Source organism: Centroberyx affinis, unplaced genomic scaffold (assembly GCF_046629955.1).
Source record: "Centroberyx affinis isolate AG114_WGS23_722 - 3 ecotype Tasmania unplaced genomic scaffold, CSIRO-AGI_Caff_v1 ptg001506l_1, whole genome shotgun sequence".
Taxonomy (NCBI): domain Eukaryota; kingdom Metazoa; phylum Chordata; class Actinopteri; order Beryciformes; family Berycidae; genus Centroberyx; species Centroberyx affinis.
The window spans coordinates 110,008-131,843 of NW_027279970.1; the positions used below are offsets into that span (position 1 = coordinate 110,008).

Below are 21,836 nucleotides of genomic sequence, written 5' to 3' on the forward strand. Positions count from 1 at the left end.
TAGCCCACCATGGATTGGAGCATGCTTATTAGAAACTGATAGGCAGTTAGATACTCTGACTTAGATATTCTGAGGCTTACATGGGGTCTCAGGGGTGTGATGTGCACAGTCTGGGTCGGTACACTGTGCTGTGCTAAGCTATTTCACGTATTTCTTTGTTCTTTCCTTTCTAGTTGTAGTTTCTACTTTATCTCAGTATATGCAAAAGTAAAGTATACTAATGCCTGAACTCAAAACGTTTCCTATTTAAAAAAAAAAGCCTTATAGCCTGTGTTTATTAATTTAGGTTTGCCTATCTGTCATTTTCTTATGTAGAACCCAGTTACAAATACACACACACAGACACACACACACACTTGGAGTTGTAAACAAATAAATGAATAAATAAACAAACAGGATAACAAGCCTGTCCTTAATATGCAAGTGCATAGGCAGACAATCAAGCAAAGTAAGCCTATCGTTACACTCCCGACCACACAAAACCAGTCATCTAAAACCATTGTACTAAGACTACAAAAAAGTTCAAGCATCCTCCACAGTACACTCAGCACAGCTAGGTACAGCGTCAAAACCGTTAACAGAGCAGGACAGAATGAAACCTTACCTTACCTTTTCGTAGACAAACTTCAACTTTGTCCTTTCAACTTGGCAGCAACAGTTCAAAACAATCTGTACCAGATGAACATGGCTAAACTGTTCCAAAGGTAAAAGCAGACCCAATTCCATAACTATTTACAGTCACAAAGAAATCTCCATCAATATGAGTTGTGGAGGTAAAGTATAGCATCCACCGTCGATGGTTTCAGCGCTTTCCTTCTCTCATCCAACATTATCCCAGCTGTGCTGACGTTTCTCTCGCTGCTGCTGTTGTTTGTGGGGATGCTGAACACGGTGCACACAAGCCTGGCTAGCAAGGCAAGGTCTTCTCATGCTGTTTCCACCAACCCAATACATCTCGGTCCTCACCTTCCATGCAATGGTTAAGGCTGAGACCTACTCCTCTTCAAACTCCTTTTGCCAGCAGGTCCATCGGCAGTGGTTGGCTCACCTGTTGATGGCTAAGGGCCACATCTGCTGCTGTGAAGTATGCTGTTTGGTGCCTGGCATCCTGCTGAATCTCTTCCCTCTCAGAAGTGGGTACCATTCGCAGGTGGCTGAATTTGGGCCATAGTAATATGGCTAGTTTGTGGAGCGGCTAAATGTAGAATTTGTTGTTTATCCATTCAACGTGTCTTTGATGGACAGTGGCAAGGGGTATCCGAGCCTACTGGCTGAGAGTGATGTTTGCCAACAACATTTATGCTATCTTTGGAACTGTTTCAGCAAGCTCGTCAGTGCTGAGGGCATGTTTCAGGACAGTGTTACACATGATCCTAAGCAGTAACAATGTTAGGTCCCCGACCAATGACCCACACAACTTTGTTCATTGCAGAAGCTTTAAAACCGACATGACACAAGCTGCAGCTGTAAATCTCTCCTAATGTTGTCAGCTGATTTGGCTTCATCAGGGGAAAACAATACCATGGTAAGCACTCTGTTTTTCAGCTTGTACTCTAGTGAGACATAGAAACAGGTGATAGCCATTCAGCTAACTGCGATGATCGTCAGTCCTCAGACCACATTTTCCCTCTTAGTGGCCGTGATATACATACATTTTTGAAGAAAAGGTAGTAAGGTCAAGCAGAAAAATGTTGGCAGCTAGGCAACCATAGTTAGCCTCCACATTAATTAGCATGCTAGAACTAGAATGCAAATGCAGAAGCAACTGCCAATGTTTACGCAACTATTAGCTGCAAAAAGTAACAATACACATTATTAGAATAAATAGATAGTGCTTAATCTAATCTGTCAATATCCACAGGTCCTGTCGTGCTCGGGTCGGGTAGAAGCTGATTATGTATGGTTCACATGTGGCACCATATTTTCGAACCTTTCAACAGCACTGCTTTTTCATTATCAGTCGGTCAGATGAATTTGCAGGAGTTTATCAGAAGGTATAGGGCTGCGGGAGAAAATCGGACCTTTATTTGTTTCATTAGCTTTTTCTTCACGTGAGATGACTATGTTTTGGAAACAGTAGACTAGAACAAAATTGACATGCCTAGTCTTAGCCAGCACTTCTCTCTACAAGTAGACTTCCCATTACTAATTCATGGGATCCAAGGGAATCACTCCCAAACTAGAAAGACAAAGTGTGAGTGCAAAAAGCCCAGCCTAGATAAAGGTTGAAAAGGGAAAAAAGGAGGCATCATAAATGCTCAGAACCCTGCCATGCAGTATCCACCCACAGAAATACACAAAAATTTATAATGCACTTTTAGAAAAAAAAAACATTCACTTTAAAGATATTAGCCAGTGAACAAAAGCTTGTCCAGTCAAAGTATGACAAATGACAATTCAAATTATGGTGGAAATCTATCATGGCAGTAGACTCAGCGTGTGTATAATTACATTGTAGCAATTTTTCTTGCATCAAAAGCTTTTAATTGACAATATGCATTAGGTAAATAGATTAGCTGCACTAGCTGATGTTGAGCTTGCCAGCAACAAGAAAGCTCTTTTCACCAAGCAAATCCATGTTTTCCTGAATAAAGAGACTAACTTAGCTAGTTAGCCAGCTACTTGGCCAACATGCTTTATAATAACCGAATCCTAACAATCTGACAATTGTATTGCATAACAGGAATCTACATGACAATAAACTCACAACTCTTAAAATGCCATGGGAGTAAATTTTAATTTGTAGTTGACATTGCAATGTTTGGAAAACAACTCAAATGAACTCTGTTAAAGTAAAAAAGCTAATCATGAGCAACCAGAGTCTCTCTATTTCAATAATGCTTTTTGACAGATTAAAGTGAGTTTGAATGTGCAAACGCTTCCAAGTCAATGCTTTCAACCATCAGGTCTTGCGAAAGTTATTACCACACAACATGAATGCGGCATTAAGCTGAATTTGCTGTGTGGTTTTGAATCACCATTAAATGGAAAACCATACCCACTGTAGTGGGTACCCAGCATCGGCATATGAATGGTGGATTTGTGTCAACCATTTCTACCATTTAGCAGGGGGATTGTGAGACAGTCACCGCAGGAAACAAAAAATACTGCAATCTGAAACGATCTACAGTATATTCCACCTTTCCCATGGTTCCTAAATAATCCAGTGGCAAGGTGTAGCTTGGATGGATATTCAGCGCTATTAACGATTGCATCGTTATCATTGATAATGTTAAGCTGACCAATCATCCATTTCAAGTGTCGGGTGGTCTCCTTTGCCACAAGCATGTTTTTTGCCCCTTGTAGAGATCTCCTCATACTGAATCTTGCTGACCATTTTGACTGTTTGTGGCGGTGTTAAGTCTGTTTTATGTAATACTATTGCAACCTCAAGACTATTTTGTTATAGCATATGAGATGACTGGATATTACCTTTAAATCAATTCCATCAGAGTTGGGGGATTCATCCTGCATTATAAATGTTTCTGCTTGGCTCAATGCTTCTCATATATCACCAGAAGCAGATGCTGAAATCAAATCCAATTCCATCTGGACTCAACCAAGACAGAGATGAGACTGCTGTTGAACCCCTGCAGAGGAAAAGGGATCATACTTTCACTGACAAATACCCAAAAATATAAACAGAATAGAAAAGGCAGAAATAACAGTATACTTGATGCATACTGAGATTAAAAGTTTTTTTCAAAGATTTTCTGTCTGATAAACACATATGGTGGTATTTGTTTTCGGCACACTGTGGTGGCTTGCAAAATAAAAAGAATGAACATTATCATTAAAAACATAGTTTTCCATGTTCAAGATAAGATATTTAAGAGACACGTTTTTCATGAGTGGAGCATTACTGTAATTCAAGCAGGACATTTTTAAGTAGTGCCATATCATGGCAGCTATCATGCCATGATATGCTCCAATCACAATGAAACACTGACAGTAAGTGGTCTATTTAAACTAATTTGTGCTCCACATCTTTAAATAGCTGTAATTGAACAATTATCACAACATTTGACTGAATAGTGATTGAAATATGAGCTTGCCCTTTATTTTACTGTTGCAAGCTTCAAATACTTTCAACCAAAAGAGTTATAAAGCTGTCACTGAAGGGCTGCCACATTGGGTTTGCTGAGTGTGTTTTAGCAATAAATTTGTCTAGCATACTGATTCAAGTTTGAAAATGTTTAAACTAATTAAAAATAAGTAAAATAAAAAAAAGTTAAGTAAAGTAAAAATATGTAATATGTCTTGCTAGATGGCTTTTATTGTTGACAACAGCAACAAGCAGGCCTGTATTATATGTCAAGACCAAGACCGAAGTGGGGCGAGACCGAGTCAAGACCGAGACAAGACCAATGCGAGTCCATTTTCAAGACCATGTAATCAGAGTGATGGCTCAACATTTACACCACTTCTCTGCTAAAATTCAAAAAGAAAGAAAGCATTATTTAGGAATTTAAGTAAAATACAAATGGATGTACAGTATGTACTCAGTGACAGAAGGCAATCCTTTGATCTGAAACATTGCAATTCGATTTCACTGACCTTTGGAAAGGCTCAATACAGTGGGCAGAATGAAACAGAAGTGTTAAAACACCCTGAGCACGTAGCTTCACTAAAACATTCAAAATTATTATCAGGTTATAGCTGACCCTTGCTTTTATGTCACAATGTATAATTATTTAGATTCCTGAAATGAGAAGAAACATAATTTACTGTCATGTAGGCTACAAATTGTTTTTATGTTATAGTGTTTTGACTTTGACCAATGTGACAGCTTGCCCCGCTCTCCCCTACTCAATCTGCCAGAGCCCCGCTGTGCAGACCAAAGTGAAACTTAAAATTTACTCGCCTGTGTTAGTAACGGTTTACACAGTAACCTGATAACACGTCTTCTGCTGCACTACAGACTTTAACGGTAACGTTATTACCTTGTGGAATTTAAGTAACGTTAGTGAAATTATCATTTAACCGATAACTGTGTCGCAATGCTTTAATGCAGCGCGTTGAATTGAACGCGCCATGTGCCTGTATAGAATCGGTGCTTGTTCTTAGAACTGTTTTGCAAAACTCTCTGTGATTTCTGTAGGCAAATTGTTTTATCTCATTCTCTCCTCTTCAGCCACACATGGTGCTCTCTCCTCCTGTATCCTGCGTTCCCTTTCTTGGCGCAGCTCAGAGGGGGGTGAGTGAGGGTGGCAGCGTTTAATGGTTAATAAACTTTCAAACTTAAAATAGGCAAAGTTATTGGTCGCAGTTTGAAGGGGAAAGTTTTATATCCAATCACAGTAAAAATAAATAAATCAGACAATGCACCGGCAGGTAATGATGTTACTGCAATTGTGGTCTCGGCTGGTCTTAAAATAAAATTCCGAGTCCTCTTTGTCCGAGACCGAGTCAAGACCGAGTAAAAATGCAGTCGATTCCGAGATGAGACCGAGACCATCAAAATGTGGTCTTAAGACCGGTCTCGAGACCAAGACCGATCTCGAGTACTACAACACTACACTTTGCCAAATTTTCTCCTGTTGAAGGTTACATGTCCCACAGTGACAAGTGAAGGTGAGGTAGGTAACAAGTTTACTCGCTCACTTCATGGATTCCGCCATTACGAAAATTATTTTTCAGGAATGGGAGTGGGAGAGCGCCACTTTCAAACAGCGAGGGAGGAGACAAGCTAGTTTTAAAAAAAATGAAAAGCTACTGAATAGGCTGTTTGTTTTGACAACAAGCTTTAGAAAAGAGGTGAAAACAGCAACACAGCTGGCCCACATGTGTGGATATTGTTTTATATTATTATGTCTTGGAAGGGAGAAGTCACATTAGAGAGGGGAGGGACGTAACATAAAGTCCCGCTATGTAAGGCAATAACTTACAATGCATTTATTTTTACAGAAACTCCTTCTTAACCCAGAGTTAGTGCTAGGAAGACAGACAGGGCTCTTGTCCATCCCAACACAGCTGAAGGAGCCTATAAGTATAGGAAGGAAAATCCATCAGGGATGCAGCTAAACACTGTATAGGTTTTGCCAAAGAAAGCGGCTGTGTGAAGTTGCTACAACATCAGGCTACAGGACTCACAATAAGGAGAAACCCAAGCGAACATCTGTTACAGGCATCAGATATTTACTTTGGCTTGAGTCCAAGGTAACGTTATGCTTATTAGCAGGCCTGGTGATATGCTACAGAATAAATAATATAAATTATAGTCATGTTCATCATAGTTGAACATAAATTAAACCACTTATCATAAAAAATACAGTTAATAGAATGATTATAGAAATATTTCATAAATACGTTAAAGCAGTTCATCATAGATTAAAACGGTTCATGATAAATTGATTACAGTTCATAAATAGATGATAGATTAGATTTAAAAGTTTGAATTAAACAGTTCATCATAGGCTACACTTCATAGATGAGTTGGAAAAATTAAGTTAATATAGTATATATTACATATAGTTAAATAACTATGTATATATTAATAGTAAGATGGATTCATAAACAAATGAATAAATTAACAATGTTTTAAAACAGTTGATAACAAAGAGTAAAATATTCAAGTTCATAATTTATGTTTTCCAGGTGGATCGATTTGCGCATCAACTAGTAAAGCATTATGGATGCAAATACCCTGAGGTCTCGGACCACAAGGAGATGGCTGGCAAGGATCGGTTCACTTCATTCCTTGAGAGGAACCTGGCAAAGGCTGAGCAGAAAATTCAGAAATCTAAGGATGTCTGTCTTTCTCTCTGTTTCTCTCCTGAGTACCTGGGTGGTAGGACACATAAAAACAGGATGGTAGACAGGTTTTCACTGTTTTCTCCTCACATTTCTGCTGAGACCCTACTGCCAATTATCTTTTACCTTGGCTGTACAAATTGGTATCACACCCATAGCTTGGGTGTTTGTGTGTCGGTCATTTTGTTGGAATATACTACTGATAGTTTCATCATCAATTAACAATTCATCTTAACTCTTCAAATTGTTTCAACTGAAAAAGAAACTACTGTTGTACTTGCTTGAACTTTAACACGCCCTTTTGTCTTTTTTCTTCTATGACCCGATCTTCATTGGCATTCTCATGTGGGAGAAACACAAACCTTCAATCACAGATGCTGGGGAGGCCATGTCGTGGTTTGTAGTGTGTTCATCTCCTGTGCCAAGGCTGTGGTCTCCCCCTGACCTACATACAGCACACTCCTCCTGCATCAGCATGGCTAACTCAGCAGCAGAAATAGTCCTAACACCTTCTCTCCAGGCTTATTCTTCAATGCATATTCAGTGATATTCAATTTCATGTCAAAGAGATAATGTTTTAACACTGTACCAACATATCACGCTAATTAATGTTTCATTAGTTAAAGGCTGGCTTGGTTTTCATTTACACTGACATGAATTTGTAGAATAGGGGCTTTGCGAGGCATTCAAGGGAAATGCAAAGGGATTGTTGCTGCGTGTGGGATATTTAAATTCACGTACACATATTTCTTGTGTGTCAAAGATACAGCAATTTGTGTTACTGCGTGTGCATTTGACAGTGCTAGGTTGACAGTGTAAGTACGATACCTACTTTTAAATATGAAAGGCATAGCCTGACTTTGAGTGAAATGCAAAAGCCCAATTGCTGCATATTGGGCTTCACGTATAATGAGAGGGGCTTTTTTACTCTCAAAAAGTTACAGAGCATTCACCATTTCTGTAGCTTTTTGTCAAGCACTGTGTCGTAAATGTAAAATCAATTTTTCTATAGGTTTGGGTTTGTTTGTTTTTTTTACTGAACTTCAACTTGCACTCCTCTATTTTTCCCTTTTTGTCTGTGGTTTCCAATATTTGCTTTCTGGCTATTTTGGAACAAACAAAAGAAAAACAAAACTACTCAGCATCTAGAAATAAACTTCAAAGTCAGTGCCTCTTGCTACGTGTCTGTGTCACTCTCTCCAACTTTCTTTTTTCTATTATCCTCTTCCCTTTCCTGCATTCTCTATCTAAGCTGTCAAAAATTTCTGTTCAGCCTCAAAAACAATTCATTGTTTATTTTCATAATCCAGGCAACATGGAGCCATAAAATCATTTTTTTTACTTCATGTTCCACAAACAACGTTGCCAAATAGCACTGCATGGTTACTTCACACCCCAGGGCATTTGTTTGAATTATTCACATTTAATTATTATTCAAATTTGATCTGTTTTCAGCTATCAGAAGGTACAACAAATGGTGTTGACACCAGGCATATCTGAGACATGAGCTTTGTGTGGCATTACCTATTCAGTTCTGCTTTCCTGTATCTGGGAATGAATGAGCTGAAATGGCTAGCGCTAATGCACAATAGAGGCAAGATTAATGCATTATGGCAAACCATTATATAATTGTGCAGGATAGATGCAGGATGGGAAATTTATACAATGGCAATATATAATTTTATAATTGAGATGGGAAAGCTGTGTGACAGTACAAAAACTAATCTCAATATATTCTCATGGATCAGTGTAGCAGAAGTCCTGATTAATAGGGTCATTTTCCCACAGCTTCTGGACACACACTGCACCAGGGCAACCACAGTCAAGAGTCTTAGCAACACTAATCTGACAGTAATTTATGTTTCCATGCAACTTCAATGATCTCTTGTCCAATGCAGTTCAGTCCAAAATGGCCAAGATCTTTTGGGTGGCAGATGTGACGTATTAGAACATCTGTTTCAAGTTAGTACTATCCTTCCCCAACTCTAATACATGTACTTTTTATCTCATTGAATCATATAGCAGAACAATGTAGTCCTCCCTTTTTACAGAGCTGTTTGCAATGACTGTTGCTTCTTGTGTCTCATCACATCTCACATTCTCTCTCTGCTGTCCTTCCCCCTCACCCAAACTCTTAGAATCTGTGCTTTCTTTCTCTATCTCTCACATTTGTTTTGCTTACCAGCCAACTTGTACTTGTGATAGGCCAAATACACTGATAAACACAATGCTCCATTCCACTGCATCTCTGCTCAGAAACACTCTGTGAAATGATTAATTTCACTGTTGATTTCCCCCACCTACTGACTATCTTTGCAGTGAATATTCTTTCCAGGCAATGTATGCATATTTTCCAGCACAAATGTGTTTTATTCATTTTCTGTTTTCTGCAGTAAAACTCTGAATACCAACAGAAAAGCATTCCTATACAGTATAGGTGACTGTGATGGTGCATCTGCGGCAGTTGATTCAAATTCATCCACTGACAAGGCCACCACAAGTTAAACATATTTCCTCCCCAGGAGTGAATGAACATGGAACAATTCAAATAAAAAAAATGAAAAACTTGAACACAATGAGCGCACACGTAATGCTAAACTTCATCCTAACAGCATATAGCCTAAAAAAGCCGAATGTGCAGCATTTCGCTTTCATCAGGGGCAAACAGATTCTAATACTGTCCTTGATGGTTTTATAGCCTCTGTCTTAGGCCACAGGCATCACCAGGCATCGCTTACAGGCATCCAATAATTCTTAGACAACAGATATCCATGTCAAATCATTTCTATGATTTATAATAATAATTATGAGATCTTTATCTCATAATTATGAAATAAGTCATGAGGTACGGAAGTCATAATTACGAGAAACCATCTCCAATTTCTTTTTCTTTGGTGAATGCAATATGCTTCCGTAGAATTGTGCTTATTATGTGTATGTAAATTTTCCAATTCATATTTGTTTTGTATTTTCTTAGTGTATTAATAGTCATTGTTATGCGGGATTTGAACACCCATGGTAATGGTAGCACCCAGATTGGTTGGGCTATATAAAGCTGCCAGTTTTCTCAGTTGGGGTTGGTTTGCTGTCTCTGCTGTTGATGGCTGTCTTCACTGTTGTAAGCATAATGTTGATGTTAGGTTACTGTGTATATGGACTAAGTTAAAGAAATGCACCTGCTGGGTGTTGCCTTTACCTCCTCATTACTCCAACAGCATTTTCCTCATTACTCCAATCTAACAGATAGCAAATTTAAGTAAAGACTTAAACTATCATTTCTCGCAACTCCAGTTAATACCATCAATATAGCCAAGTAGCTGGAGCTACCACGAGGTGACATTTTTGGCCCAGTCTTTGGATTCTCTCCACGCAGAGAGCCCAAAGATGGCTTTGGCTCGAGTTGAAGCAACAATTAGCCAACCTCTCCACATAGCCTCACCTGCTTAAGTTTTTTTTTAAGATTTTTTTTTTTTTGGCATTTTGCCTTTATTCGATAGTTCAAAGTAGAGAGAGACAGGAAGGACTAGGAGAGAAAGAGGGGGAAGACATGTGACAAAGGTCTTGGGCTGGATTCAAATCCAGGACGTCGCAGTTACCTATGCGCCTTACACCACTGAACCATCAGGACGTCCCCTGCTAAAGTTAAATTAACTGGATGGACGATAAGACAAGAAAATAAACTGTATTCAAACCGGGGCCACCAATGACCAGCAGGCTGTCATTCCACTGGTTTCTCTGCCACTCGCTGAGAGAGACGTACAGTGGGAGTATGGGCTCTGATTGGTTGATTGACAGCCAGTCACGATGCTTAACAACTTTGCCCCCAACAAAGGACAACTTACATCAAACCTACACAGAAGCACGCCACTGTAAGCGGCTTGTTTAAAAACAGAAAGTGAAACCTAATCTAACACGTACTGCCAGTTAGTAACAGATATGTTGTGGTTGTTTTTTGTGTGATACAGGAAGAACTGAAGAGGAACTATTGCTCAGTACAGTACCTTTTTAAATGAATTAATTTATCTAATCATTCACAGATTACAAGAAAATATCAAAAAGCATTGATATTACACAAATGTGCAGGGACAACCAAGGAATTCCAGAACAATTCATTGCGTCATGCACAACTGTCTTCTCATAAATCAGAAATAAATTAGGACAATAACTGTTTTTTAAGAAACTCAAATGGTGGAAAATCTGATATGGTGCAAGCCAGGTAAAATATGGAAAAGTACAGCATCAGACACTAACACACTGTTTTCACAAACCACACAGTATGTGTGTCCTGCTCTAGTCAGGCTGTTTGGGTTTACAAATTCAACAACATCAACTTGAAAAAGTTAACTTGTCTGGGTGCAGTAGACATCCTTCATTCTTCAGGATAGTAGTTTTGGTAGTGAGCGTCATGGCAGCAATTCTCCCTGTCACTATCCTCACATGTTGTTTACAATGCTGCAGAGATGTGTCCTGACAGCTGAAATGATCCACCTGGAGAACAGGGGCGTCCTTGGATTATGCCTGCAGGGAATTCTAATGAGTTGTAAAGTGCCAAAAGTGCAAGGACTTTCAGACAGCTTGCAAAAATAACGTGCACACAAATAAAAAGCCAACAGACAATTTATCCAGAGCATAAATTACCAGCTATTGTTAGCATTGACTGTTCTGTTTTTCTTTATTGTGTTAGGCTGTGTGTGCATAGGGGGGGGGGGGGGGGCAGCCTCCAGATCTGATGTCATTACCTTATTCATACCTGTCCCACAGAGCAAGGAGCTCAATTCCCAGCATCCATCCCTGCCAGTTCAGAGAGATAGACAGAGGCCAAACAAACAATGGGCAAGTATTGGACCGACTACACGATAAATGATTATCTTTTTTATCCACCTGGTCTATTCTTGAAAACAGCTTTTCAAATCAAGCTACCAGCTTTTGGAAGCCGTATTATCTTTCCCCCACTCTGCTAAAATCTTCTTATAACATGAAGCGAAGCAGTGTTTCATGTTAAGCTGTATGTCTCTGTAGTGTGAAAGGATAAGCCAAAGGCTTTTTCATACAGTATCTGACACAAGATGCCTGTGGGGAAGAGAACGTGGGAAATAGAGGTAGAGAATGAACATCTCTAGCACACTGACCCACTGTAACCACAACACACACTCTCGCTCACACACACACGCGCTCACACACACATATGCAACAATAGCCGTCCCCAGATAAATGGGCAGAGAGATGCAGTGTGACAGGCCATTGAGCCCTCAGCAGCCTTAATGAGGCCTGGAGCCAATGGGGACTGACTGGAGTAGGTATACCAGTATGTTTCCATTACTACAGTACTACAGCACCAGCTGGAGATCCTATAGGAATGACAGGGCACTTGTGGCCCAGGGCCAAGCCCACTGGGGAGGGAGAACTGGGCATGGGGATCTAAGGACCAAATATAGCAGCCCAGGGGCTGGGGGGGGAGGGGAGATGTTATCAGCCTGCTTCTTAATGAAGATGTTACTGATAAGGCAAGCAATACATAAAACCTCTCCAGCTAAAGCAATTAAGAACTATATTAGAGCTATATCAGGCTGTTAACAGGGATACTGTTCCCCCCTAGGTGAGGTAAATTAGGGGAAGTCATGAAAAATTGTAATGACAATTTTTTATGCTCTCTCATTTCTCTATAATTTATGTCAAATTGCACAGATTTACAAAGTAACATGAGGCAATGCTGTGTCAACCCAGAGGAAAGCAATATCCTAAATAAGATCTCCTCTTCCTCTCATTTACTTCACCTAGACATAGATGAGTTTCATTTAAAATCAGTGTGAGATTTTGACAATTTTCTCATACTTCTGAAATTCTGCCCCTGAAAAACAAGCCTTGGATTGTCTCACTGTGGTACATCATGCTTCTCACTTAGCTCTCAAGTCTCTAATGGGTCAGTAAGGAGTAACATCTCAGAAATCTATCAGCAATCTGTGAGTACAGCCATCTACAAATGACATATCGTGCTTTTCTTATTTGTCTCCAGCACTTCTTACAATGAATGCACATGTACATTCTCATGGGCATCTCTTGCTTGCTCCTAAGGGGGGATTTAGGAATTCAGATATCAATGATCCTGAATTAATACAGTATTGATATATGCTGTATTTCTACAGAGACAAAGAAAAGGTGATGTAATGCAACAGATCTTCCCAATGGGAATACCCAATGTCAGTGAAATGCTTTCTAGTTCCTGAAGTTGTAACAACTACTTTTACAATTTGAGATTCCATGAAAATGAACAGATGACAAGGCAATCAAATATTACTCAGTCTCAGAGAAACACAGGCATACTAAGAGAAACAACACATTTCTGTAGGGCAATTAGGTCAAATTTTACTAGGTTGTAGAACTGAACCCTTGATTAACTCATGAAGCCTTAGGCTTAAAATTGCTGGAAAATTCTGTAATCCAGGTTAGCCTTAGGGTAACTAAGTTTAAGGCTAAGGTCCCTGGGACTAGAAAATGCTATGTTAAAAACAACAGTGTTTATGAAGGAACTTTATATCCTGTCCTCCATTTTACATTCAGAAATTTAAGGGTGAAAGCACACAGACAGGTACGACACGTTTTACCTGTGGGGATGAAAATGGGACTGGACTCCTCACAATTGCCTTGAAAGATTTTCCCACTATGTATTCATCATCAATGTTGTACCTGTATCTTGACCATTAATTTTATTCACATCAAATTAAATCAGAGCATGATCTGATCTATCCTCTCACACTACTCTATGTGTATGGGAATTGACAGATGACAGACACATGGAGTGTGCTGTGGGTTGAAAATATGGAAATCCACTTGGGTCATTCCCACTTTGTTTCCACAGTCCCCCATGGATTCAGACTTTACAACGAGGCCGCAGGGCACAACCAGTCCACCAAGTCAAAATTCCTTTTTACCCCCAGAAGAGAGAAGACTCCCCCCTCTCGCTGTCCCCAGGGCCGAGCTGAGAGAGCGGAGGGGAGGAGAGAGAAAGAGAGAATACATCACCATCAATCCATCTGCAGAACCCAAGACCCTGCAGGCCAGAGTAGCCTGAGGGAAGAAGGTGAGCAGAAAAAAAGAGAGAAGAAAGAAATCAAAACAGAGAGAAAGAGAAAGAGAGAGCACCAAAGTACAGGAGAACAAGTGGGAGGATTGAGAGGAGATGTACAGTAGATCTGAGATAAGCGGAGGCGGAAGAGAGAAAAAGAAGGATTTGAATGTTAGAGATAGATTGTGGAAATTAGGAATGGCTGAAGCAGCAAAGTAATAATGACTACAGCCAGACCCTGATCTTGGCTCTGTTCAGTATGCTTGTCTTTAGGATGCCTTAAAGGACTACACTGAGTTTTTGGGAGTTTGGCCCAACACCCAATAGGCCAAACCCAATATCTGAGGAGAGGATTGGTGCCAAAATCATCTCTGTGTCTCTGATAGTAGAGACCAGGCATGGTAACACTTTAGCGTACAGTATGTTAAGTAATCGTGGCGACTAGCATTGTCCTGAAAGTGAGAAAACAAGAACTTGTAGCAGCTCCAAGCCTGGATGATTAGTTAATTTTAATGATGTGTCTAAACCTGTCAGGCTTGTTTAGGGGATTAGTAAAATAGACAAAAAAGAATGCACTCTTGGAACTAGTTTCAGTGCCAGAAGATCTCTTTACATGTGCAGTGAGTGAAGTTAGCCAGACAGCTATGTTTTTGCGCTGTTGATTCATAATGGACTTCACTAATCATTTTGTTTTCAGAGGTTATGAATCTACAGGTCATAGAATAAAAACCAATACCAACTTTGGATTACTTAAAAGTCTATCTTCTATTTTAGATAATTCTAGTCGCCTGCGATTACTTAACATAATGCTAAAGCGTTAACATGCACACTGGACAGAGATATCTACTGGACTCACAAAGGTGACCATGAAGAAACCATAGAAATCATAGAAACCGTTGCTCAGTTGATAAGACAATGCAAATTTACCAGAATACATATTGTCAAAAAATAAAAGATTTACTGCAGAAGATGTAATTTTGAGAATTTCATTTGCATTTTCAGATGCAAACATTTACCAATACACAGGATGCGATGTAACTATCCTTTGCGCTATTTAGGGTGACTGCCTATGGAGAAAACTGGATTGGATGTTATAGGAAAGTCATTTGGGTTATGGACAGCACTGAAATATTTGGATGCTCAATAAGTTTATTGGGAATTGGGAATCACCAGTGGTACCTACACAAGTAGATTATGTGTATATGAGAGGAGTAAAAAAGTTCAATGACTTGTAACATGGTGATATCTGGGCCTGTATGTATAAAGCCATGTGAGTGAAAATTTGGTGTGTAAGAAAATTCTGAAAGTTACACAAGCTTATTTGTACTTTAAAGCATTAGGCTATGTGTCTTGTGAAATGTTTTCATGTCTTGAGAATACCCTCAACTCCTACTTTTTTTAAGAGCAACAATGTCTTAAAAACAACTTAAAACATCTTAAAACATTTAACCCATTTGACAAGGTAGATGTGGGTAAAAAAAAATGTTTTGTTGTTTCACACTTCTGTTTTTAATCCATGCTTACTTACAGTTTTGCTCAAATGCAAATATGGACACAAATAATATAACTGATTTAGCTATTCAGCTATATACATTATAGTGTCATCTCTGTACACCTCTACTCCATTTCTTCTACCAGTTGGTAGTGGCATATACATACACTACTATTGTGTGATAGGGAAGCAGTATGAAGGCTAGCTCTATCATAGGGCTGAGCCTGGACAACCTATAGGTGGTGACAGAGAGGAGGAGGAGGTCAAAACTGAACTCCATCTTGGACAATCCCTCCCATCTCTTCTACGATCCCCTGAGGCAGCTATAGAGCCCGGTATAGCCTCTGGCTCATTCCCTCAAGGCATACCAAGGAGCACTTCAAGTGCTCATTCATGCCGGCTGCCATTTGGCTACACAATGCTTCCTGCCACTACGGCCCCAGCCTCAGTCAACTAGGAGGTTGCTGAAGCCCAGTTGCTCTGGACTGTTTTCTCTGTTCCTAATGTGCTGGATTGCCCAGTGCATTTGCCCTACTTGCAAAGCAATATGTGTCCATTCAAATTATTTGTACATAAGTCTGGACACATCTACAGTATGTATGTTTGTTACTTACATCTGCAGTGCTTGCACAGTTCTGATCTGCATTCACGCACATGATCTTTACATCCATGTACATATCTTTGGATATGATACACATTCCATTTGTAAATGCTAACACTGCACATTTGTATGTTCATACTCATTTCTGTATATATATATATTACCAACTGTAAATTTTGTAAAGACAGTAGCTATAGCGATAGTGCTTTCAACAACATCCAGCCCCTCTTGCTCAGGGAGAAGATGAGAGTGATACAGGAAACACCAGGTTTCCTGGATATGGACTACCTTACAGTCAGGCTGCAGTTCGTCTGCCTCCAGAGCAGAGCGTCAGACATGCTGCAGAGTAGCACAGGAGCGCTCCAGCTCTGTGCTGTCAGCTGCTTGGTTCACTCTGCTTGAATCAATGGCGCACAGCACAAAGCTCAGTGAATGGCACATGGTGTGAGCAAACAGGTTGTGGCGACCGATTTTTGGTGACTTCATGGCCAGAGGCGCACGTGTAGGAATTTGTGGAAATAGGAAATAGCATTCATACTCGTACTGTACCTGTTAAATAGAACATTCTAGACTTACCTTCATAACTCACCTGTTGTTAGCTAATATCTGGAGACCAGACTCCTTTTGTGCAGCCATCAGATTGTACAAAGATTCTGCCCAAATGGCCCCATGCAGCCTCAGCAAACGAGGAGGGTGCTGAGGCTGGGTGCCTGCACTGTCTATACAGACTATTCTGGTTTGCTTTTTACATTCTGCTTTGGATCAATCTATCTCACATCTACAGTTGCCTGCACAGGTTCTGATCCAAACATTCTCCACATATGAGTTGGTACATATCTCAGGACACATTTTCCGTGTGCTACCGCCACCCATAAATATGTTCAATAATTACCATGACACTGAGAACACACAAAAATGTACTTGCATTTTGCACATTATCACTTTCAGCTTACACATTGTTCATCTGTCTGGAGTTTTTGATAAGGAGACAGCTAATAGGCTAATGCCCATACTCATTTTGGTGGACCTACATTCTGTACATATGTTATCTACGCATGTAAACTGAATATATTGATTAGGTGAATGGACCAGTGTTTCCCCCACCACTGAATTGGAGGGGCGGCCCACCCCACCAGCGTCACCTACTGCTCCTCCTGAATGACCGACTAGTAACAAAATGTTTTTCTGCATGTCTCTGTACTAGCTGAGATCTTTCCCCAACGTAAACATATGTTGAGTATCAAAGCCGAACTTCAAAGTACGCTGTGCCTACACAGCTTGTTGCCTTAGTAACACAGGTGATTTTGGGCAGATATTACCTGTAATATCTGCCTATATGGTGAAGAGGTGTGAACACTGACCAGTACAGTTTTTCCTTACCAGAATGGCTAAAAAACCTGTATAACTTGGGCTTAAACTTGACCATCCCCTCCAAAGAGCAACAAAAGCAGGTTTTATCAAGGGGTGAGCATGTTTTTGCTTTGCTACCAACTGGATATGGAAAAAGTGCTTTGGGTTATTTACCCAAGTAATGGACAAAGTGAGTTGGACATAAATTTTTTATTTCCAAAGAACGGATACGGATGTAGGCCTCTTAACTAAAACAGAAACTTTTGTTGCAGTTATATGCAGAAAAGTAACACATTCACTGGGAGACTGTGTAGATGTCCGACATATAAATAATGTAATACTTCCATGGTCAGATCATAGACTGTAAAAAAAGATGGACGTAGTGAGTGTGACATCACCCATAGGTTTCTGAAGGGTAAACACAAGGAGCCGCAGCGTCGCCTACTATTGGCCTGTAATCTGCGACTTGCCGGTCACTGGACAGGCGACCTGTCAATCACTAGGAAAAAAAAAACATTTTATATCTGTTATATCCCGTTAATGACACAATTATTTTGAAAATCGCCATAAGGACACACATTAGAAGAAGTGAAATTACTGCTACTGAGGCCATTTATATTGTGATTGAGAAGTTGGTTTTGGTACCATTGACTTGCATGGAGTTGGGCCAGGTTTGGAGCCTTTTTGTAGCCAGTCCCTAGCTTTTAGTATATATTTTTTGTACATATTATACATTTATTTTTTCTGTCTCATTACGTTATACTGCTGTTATACCTTTCTCCCATTTATTTTAACGATGCACAAATATGATAATGCAAATATCGTACAATGCATAATTGCACGGCAAATACACATTTCTGTGTATTTTCCCCCCCATCTGTACATATGGTAATGTCAACACCAAGGGATGCACACAATCTGTAAATTTGTCAATGAAGACACTTTATTCATATATGTTCTGTATTATTTCAATATGTTCAACTTTTGTAATTGCAGCACTCTCTATTTGTCTCATATCTATATTTTATTGTTTGTTGCTGCAATGAGCCAATTTGCCCACAGAGATCATTCAAGTTTAATCTAAATGTAATCTAAGGGGAATTCAAACAGCAGCAAAATCATAGCAGTGCATCAATGGATCTATGACAGTTCTGTCAAAGTGCTTTTCAGAGAATAAAGGACAAAAAATTTAAAGAACAATGACAGCACAGATTTTCAGATATGGGCCAGAGCTTGTGTGTCTGTTTGTCTGTGTTTGTATGGGTGCCTTTTTCTTTGTGTGGGCAAAACAGCCTAAAACTTCATAGAATTGAGGTTCTCATTTGCACATTTCTTTTCATAGACAAAAAAAAAACAGCCTTCTCCATATTGATGTACAGTGGTAGATGTGTATGGTTCAAGGCTAATTTATTCCTTTCCAATCTCAATAATGTGACATTTAGCCTGCCATGTAGTTGATTAATTTGGCTAACACCTGGACCTGTTTTTCCACACTAATCCAGGTAAATTTGAAAACTTATCTTTATGTCTCTGTTTTGACCTTCCATCTGTAGTGGTGGTAGGTATTAATGGTGTCTGATATCAATATAATTTAGAGTTAGCTTCAATGAGAATTAAGAATGGGGCACCAGATAACAGACAGCATCAACAGGTCTCATCTGAAGGAGTGAATTCTCGGCATGTTTGAATTTAAACCCACACAATGAGAACAGGAGGTGACTATGCAAAATAATATATTTATTACTAAACTAAAGCACACTCAATAATCAGGTAAATACAAGTGAATATAGTACAGTATGTACAAGAGGTATACCTATGAATTGTGATGAATCAATGGCAGTAGGAATAGATGATCATGTGAATATGCAATACTGATGATTAAACCAACATTTCAGCAGACACAATCATGGAAGATGAGCAGTGGAAGACATGAGTCAGCAACCAAATAACCAATAAAGGGGCGACAGTATAACTATCTGGAAAACTGACTTAAATGAATCCTTGAATAACTGAATGGTTACTATAACTATAGGGAGCGGTAATAAAGTGTGTGATATGTGTGTGAAGTGTGAATGTAATGGAATAGCTATGTGTGATGTATGATATGATGCCCAGCGGACAATGATCAGTACCTACGACACCAGCGGAGGTCCGGAGGGAGATGAAGCACACTGAGGCCGGGAGGCTGTGAGGAGTCTCGGCTCGACGAGGTGCTGGAGGATGAAGATCCGACGTCTGTTCAGTTGATCTGAGCAGGCCGCAGCAGAGTGAAGCACGCAGGCTGGAGCACACAGGCTGCTGGACAGGGCTGTGGGTCTCTCAAGGCTGACGCCGACCCACTCTGGAGGTTCTGATGATTCTTCAGAGTTAAACTCAGCAGGAGAGCTGATAGTGAGGTTGTAGCAGGCAGGACACATAGACACACGTGCTGGTGTGTGTGTGTGTATTTGTCACGCAGATAGGCAAGGCAGCAAGGCTCTCTTCACTGTTTCAGATGAAACAGGCTTTCTACTTGGCTTGTGATGATGATGCAGTTGAGTCCGTCTTTGGAGACAAACTTTGGAACAAAGTTGTTGTCAGACTCCGTTAGCACACATGTCGCGACCACGTTAAGTGCATGAAATCCGCATTGGAAATGTGTGTGTTTCGTTTTGTTGTGATCAGTTGAGGGGTGTGTGAGTGGGCTGGCATGTCTAGTGTTACGGCTCATTACATATGTATGAAACCCTAATTTTGGTTCCCAGATCTATCCAATATAATTGACCGTCGTAACATTAACATTATTAAACTCAGCACAAATTCCTGAACAGTTTAATATCAAACATAGCTGTCTAACGGCCGAAATACATGGGACACGGACGCGACGCGTCACGTAGGCAGGGCGGAGCGGGTTTTTTTACCTGCTACACAGACTCCACGTGTGGTTGCGTGCCACATAGATGATCGGATTCACTGTTTTTTGAGTTTTGCCAAGTGATAATGCAGTTGGTTATGGTTGGTTAACTAGATCGTTTTAACTACAGGATCATGGATACACATTGATTTGATTGATTTATTTTAATGCGCAATGTAAAAACACCCACAAGGTTGCTCTGCTGCGTCACATTGCCTCTGGTACAATGAGGTATTTATTTTAATCATTTTTAAACAGATTGTACTCGTTTTTTACACAGTTCTATGGAGTTTTTACTTGTTTGAGGGCCGCGTAGCCGCGCGTAGAGGGGAAAAAATAGACCAGACGCGCAAAAATAGAGAAGAGCCGCGTGATGCCCGCGTGGGTGCGCGCGGCTTCCGTGGTCCGTGTAGCAGCTTCAGTTGATTATAATGGACGCGCTCTGCTGCGGGCATTCTGCGGCAGATGTGTCGCACCGCGTCCGTGTCCCATGTATTTCGGCCGTAAGCCCCATGTAAAGATAAAGAAATTGAATAATGCAAATAACTATTGTATAAAACATCACAGTGACACATAAAATTAGACATATACATTAGAGTCCACCACAATGTGATACCCAAGTTTCATGAGTCTGTATCAAAGATTTCTTCTGATTTTGGCAACATTCCAATGGGTGTCACTTCAGACTCTCTGGCGCCTAGGGGCTCATCAGAAACAGGCTGTGTGTTGGTGTTTTATGGTTGTTTACTGAGTCTGTTTCTTGGTACCATCCATGAAGAGTGAGAATAGAGTGATTTACCAAGAGGTCAGTGGCCTCCTTTATGATCCAACCACTTTCCAACCACTTTCCTGATCCGTTATCAGGGACGAGGCTCACACAGGATGCAAGGCCCTTGCAGATGTGTGATGACAATGACGGTGTGGGTGCAGTTACTACACATCCACACTAAGACAGCGTTTTCGACAACCGAAAACAGAGCTTTCTGAAAACACTCTCCAAAGTGGATCAATTTCAAAATGCAGGTTTTGTGTTGTAGTGTGGACAGGGAAAATGGAGCTTCTCCAACGTGGTATTGTCATGTGATCTCACTGAGGCGGTAGTCAAACAGTCTATATTCTCCATGGCTTTGGTGATCTTGTAGTTGTTTGTTACTTTCAAAAGCAGCTCAACTTCTTTGTCTGTCCAGACAAAGAAGTCTGGCTTGCTTTTGTCCGTCTTTTGGACATCTTGTTGGCACTTAAGGCTCTGCTACTGCAGCCCTGACAACACTTAACGTAAACAGTGGTAATGAGATAAAGGTCATGGGTCAGAGGCTTGCGCATGCCCAATAGGGTAGATTTCACCGTTTTCCAATCTTTTTTGCCTATCAGTGTGGACGGGAAACAGTTATTGTGGACAAGGCCTAAGGGTCTAACAGCCCCACGACAATTAATTTTATGGAAGCGTCCCTGCCGAGAATCGAACTCAGATCTCCTGATTGCGAGTCTGCAATCTAACGCTCTGTGACACACTTTCACCCACGTGACCAAAAGTGGCGAACAGAGCGACATTGCGATCCTTAGAGCCCCTGCTGTGGTGGGCCTTAGTTTTCAAATCCACATGGCACCAACTGAGGCTCAACAGCATCACGAAGGAATATACCGGTGGTTTTGTGATGTAGATGAGTCTTACATGAAGCAGTCG

The 21,836-nt window shown here is 40.3% G+C and overlaps 1 pseudogene; it reads left to right on the top strand.

Annotated features, from left to right (window-relative positions):
• Nucleotides 1–976: 976 nt before the first annotated feature.
• Nucleotides 977–21,836, top strand: part of LOC139650529 (uncharacterized) — a 41,725-nt pseudogene continuing 20,865 nt past the window's right edge.